Source organism: Juglans regia, chromosome 7, assembly GCF_001411555.2.
Source record: "Juglans regia cultivar Chandler chromosome 7, Walnut 2.0, whole genome shotgun sequence".
NCBI lineage: Eukaryota > Viridiplantae > Streptophyta > Magnoliopsida > Fagales > Juglandaceae > Juglans > Juglans regia.
Window position 1 is genome coordinate 19,801,838 of NC_049907.1, and position 5,364 is coordinate 19,807,201.

A 5,364-nucleotide genomic window follows, 5' to 3' on the forward strand; every position below is an offset into this window, starting at 1 on the left:
AAATATTCCAATTACCATTAAAAATAAAACAATGAAAAAATAAAAATTAATATTTTAATAGAATAGTGATAGATTTAGAGTGTTTGTTTTTTGATATTGTTGAAAAACGACAAGCTAAATTAGAAAAAGTGAATTTACTACTCAAATTTTGGCTAAAGAATGGTTCGGCCACTACTAATACTCTAAGAGGACCTATTTATAGGGAAAAAACAAATGAAATAAGAAATTAAATAAATACAAAATCTCCTAATCAATGCAGTATTCTAATCAGACTAGTGTACATGTACGTTAACAATACCCAAAACTTTCAATTCGGTGTACGATGGATGCGTTAATACATGGAGGGTCCATGGTGGAAATTAAACTTTGTTTTTGGTAAAATATTGTTTTGGAATTAACCCAGTACTACGGGGTGGGACTGATCACAGCGTTAAGTTTTCTTAAAATTATGAGGTCAGGTTGTAATTTGATTATATAAATTTGAATTTTGGTTTGCTTGCCCAGCTTCTTGAATCGACATATTCATTTGCTAGTATATACGTACATGGTTCAAGGACGGGGTCAGAATTCCATCTAGGTTATGCTTAGGTCTCATTTGGATGTTGACCTGCATTGAGATGAGTTGCGTTCGTTATAAATAGAAGTGAGTTAAAATAGTAGAGTGAGTTTTATAGGGCTCATCTAAGATGAGTTTAGATGTATTTATGAAAAATTGAAAAAAGTTATCGGTCCCTTGTTTAAAAACGTATTGAGTTGAAAAAAGTTGTGAGTTCTACCTATAAATAGGTTTTGAGTTGAGTTGAGATGAGTTTAGTGATTTCAGAATTGAATGTTTAAATATTAGATTTAATTTAAAATTAGACTTAACTGAAAAGAAAAAATTCCAAACGGCCTTAGAATACTGACATTGGCTTAACCAAATGCCAATGAAAGTTATAATTTAACTAATTCCCCTCAAATTTCATCTACATTGGATTAGTCAAACAAAAGTTATCTACCATATTAGCTACAATATATCTATCCCTCAAGTCATATATGACAGTAACTATAGCTAAGTCAAATGAATTTTTTATGATTTCCTACCAACCCAATTCCACACAGCTCATTCCCCTTCTCCCCCCCTCAGCTAGTTTTCCTTCTTCCCACCCTCTCTCCCGCATGGTTGTCTTCTTCTCTTCTACACGTCTCTTTCCGACGGCCACTACTTCACCTTAGCAATTTCCCGCAACTTCATCTCCATCGCTTTCTCTAGATCTGATCCCAACAGCATGGCAAAATTATCTACCCTAGCACTCGATCTTTGTTCCTTTTTGCTCAATTTGTTTGGGTTCCAATCGCATTATTTTATTTCGGTCAGATTTAATTTCTTCTCCTCCATTTTTTTTGGACTATGGTAGTGTGTGATCAGGAATTTTTCTTACTTTCGTTTGGTTCGTGTTGCTTCATTGTGGAATTATGTTACAGGCATAAAGGAAATAGAAAGCAAAAGGAATGGAAGGAGACGCTAGTAGCAGTGAAGGAAGTAGATGCAGAAATGGGAAGTGAAGAAGGGTCATTATTTTTTTAAGTGTAATATTAGTCTGTTAGTTGAATATGGGTGAAGCGTTGTCGTTAAGGAGTAGTCTGGGTTAGTGAGGAAAGGAATAAAACAATACAGTGTCATCTGAGTTAGTAAGTGATCCACTAAAACGTTGTCATTATATGTTATGAATGTTTGTATTCAAAGAAGATATGGTGCGTTTAATACATTGCTATAAAAGAAATGTAAGAGCTGGGCAGAACCAACTCTGAAATTCAGTTAACTTTCCCTCCTATTCTCTCCCTTTCTCTTCTCAAATTCTCTTCTCTTTCCTTCTCTAGGTCTTCATTTCTGGAGATCGACTTCCTCGAAACAGTCAGGTTACAAGGGCTCATTATAATTGGTATCGTTTGTTAGGAATGTTCTTTCCTCCTTGAACATTCTGTAGGCATTCCCGAATCATATGCCTCGACTATCCGCATCGGTAGCACACTCCTAGGCCCACACAATATTCACCACTGTGGTTCTTTCCACATTTCTTGTTGGTGATAGGTGGAGCTATTATAATGCATTTTCCCTTATTAGCTCCTTGAATAATCCTTCTCTTAGCCTTATTCCCGCCAGCAGTGAAGGTAGAAGCCCTCTTTCTATCGAGGTTGATCTGAGCTGTCACATTTCGCTGTTCTGCCTCCACTATTGCAGCCACATTAACCAACTCTTGGAAGTTGTGGATGCGGAATCCAGCCACATAACTGCGAATTCTGGGATTCAGCCCTGCTTGAAACTTCTAGGCTTGCATTTTCTCAGTAGCAATCAAGTGTGGGGCAAACCTTCCCAGCTCCATAAACTTTGCAGCGTACTGCTCAACAGTGAGATTGCTTTGTACCAACGTGGCAAACTCCTGGGCCTTCTGGGTCTTCATTGACTCTAGGAAGAAACGATTGTCAAATTCCTCCTTAAACCTCTCCCAAGTCAAAGTGGTGATATTTCACAATTCTCTGATCAGAAGTTGCCTCTTGGTGTCCCAACAAATTCCAGCTTCACCCTGCAGGAGGTGCGCTGCCTACTATACCTTCTGTTCCTCATTACAGCCGCTGATCTCGAAGGTCCTGTCGAGATCTAATAGCCATTTGTTTGCTTTCATGGGTCCCTCAGTTCCCATGAAATTGGAGTATCTATATATTAGGAACTTCTCGTAGGAACACCCTCGGTTCTGAATCAGCGGGCGTTGTTGGTTCTACCTCAAGATTACTTCCTGCTACTGCTTCATGGTCTCCGTCATTTGACGAATTGCGTTTGCCAACTCACGTCCTCCATCGAAAGAACGATCCTGAACTCTATGGCTGTTAAATCCATCAGCGTTCCTCTCTTGTCTACCACGTGTCATCTCGTCTTAATCCTTCCGACTCTTGTGATATATGCGTATTAGACCGAGCTCTAACTGCAGGATTCAAGTCTATGCAAGACCAATGATTCAAACCTATATTCTGGCATAAGTTTCTTAAGGACATGTGGGTTTACCCAGAGACGAGCTGCTCTGATACCACTGTTGTGATGCCCCCAATCCCCGCTAAGGATGGAACGGAGACTTAGAGCGTCGGGACATACAACACAAGGTTACATACCCCCGTTCATGACAATTAATATGTAATGCATCCTAGTATGCAACTAGCAGTATGTAATAATCGCAGCAGAAATAAAAGGCTAAGGTGAAAAATATGCTAGAATAACTAAAACATCCCAAATTCATTAGATAATCATCATATTCGAAATTTTAAAGTAGCATAGACTTATATACAAAGTCATATCGTTCTCTTAATGCGATCTAAAGCATAAGGGACTTGGGCTATGAACATCAAAATTAAGTTCAGCTTCCTCTCCAGTCCAACTCCTCCTCAATCATGCAAATCTAGTGCTCCATCAATCTCCTCCTGGTCGATTCCTGACACAACTTCTATCATTCCGAGTGGAATGATAGTGGACTTATAAAAGGGTGATATTTACTCAAAATCTCAATAAGTTAAACAACTAACTCACACAAAGATAAATCAATCATGAAAAAATGATAGATATGCAATGCATGAGATGTGGAAAAATCAATATGCATATCTCCCATCCAGATTCTCAACATCTTTTTTTTTTTTTAAATATGGAGACACGGGTTTTTATTCAATAAGTAATTTCGTCATCATTTTAATAAGACATAACTTTTTCATAAAAATTTCATCATAAACCTTCATCATCATAGACTTACATAATTATCTTAATTAATAACATAATGTATGGTAATGTCACAGTTCCTCATATGTACTGTGAGTACCTGCCGATGACCGTAGTGTATACGAAACTACGTTGTCTATAGACTCGTTCTCAATGCATTGGTAAATAACATAACATCACAAAAATTATAACGTGTACACCCACCAGCGTTAGGTGTCACAACATGTTGACTTCGCTCCAGCGTTCTTTAAAAAGATCCCATTCGAAGCATGTTGACTGTTCTTTGTCAACCTAGGGGTTACCACTCCATTATTAAACACTCCAGAGTGGACAGAGGAGTTCCACCAGGATAATTCCCCATCCCAGCCTTTGGAGTCGTGATAGAAATGATTTTCATGATATGCTTTTTTAAAAAAATATTTTTCATGGCATGTGCATATGTAGTAAATTTCATATAAAAATAACATTTGTAAATGTAATATTCAAAAATGGTAAAAATGTCATATGTTATGTAAGTATGCACTCAATATTTCATATAACATGATAATTTATGCTCAAAATGATAATTGAAGAATAAATGAAGCATTTATCAATAATTCATAAGAAATTTATCAATGTGTAAGTTAGAGGTCAACTTACAAACTTCAGGAGAAATTCGAAATTATCATCATAGCTGCATAAATCGTGTGTATACTAACTTAGGATTAATACTCTTATGGATAGGTTCAAAATCAAAGGCTTAAAAAATTAAATATTTACAAAAATACCCATAGACTTTCAAAAATTGCCATCCAGGCCTTAAATTTTCACTAATTGCAAACGAACTCCAAATTTCATGGACCTCATATTTTTGACATTATAAAGCCATCTATGCCCTTAGATTTCCAAGATTCAAAGTGGAACTTTTCCAATTAGTCCCAACCCGTGGCATGCATCCTAGTTGATACCTATGTGTATTTTCAATTATTGATCCCTATGAATTTATGCATGTGAGATTTTCTTTAATCATTAATGATCACTAACATATTTAGGGACATTATGAAGTCTAATCCTTGAGTAATCAAGTTCATCCAACACTTAGTCAAAGTTAAGAAATCATTAATCACCAATATGTTTAAAACTGATTCATGCTTGATGATCAAAACAAGATAGATTTAAAACCTATCATGACATGCTTCTAATCACAAATGTAACCTTCCATAATCATGTTAGGATATTTATAGATCATATCAAATCATGCTTAGGACATGCCATAGCTAAACTTCCAATTAAAAACATTCAATCATTCAAACCTTCCTTTAATTGATCCGGTTTTGCATTAAGCATCATAACCTTCTATAAACTCAACCAAATTTCGTACCAACACTTAGAAACAAAGCTTGACATGCTAGATAAGATCAAAAGGAAGAAAAGTTACAAATTCCGTGGCCTTCCAAGCTCTCTAGACTGCCTTACACAAGAACTCATCAAAACTCACTTGGTTTGCACTCTTTTGATCTCTAAGAGGGGGAAATGCTCTCAAGGCTCAAGATGATGCTTGGAGCTGTGGTGTGGGTGAAATGATAAGGGAATGGAAGTATTTATAGGTGGCCAAGAGGTGAGGGACGTTGGCTTGGGTGCTTGGT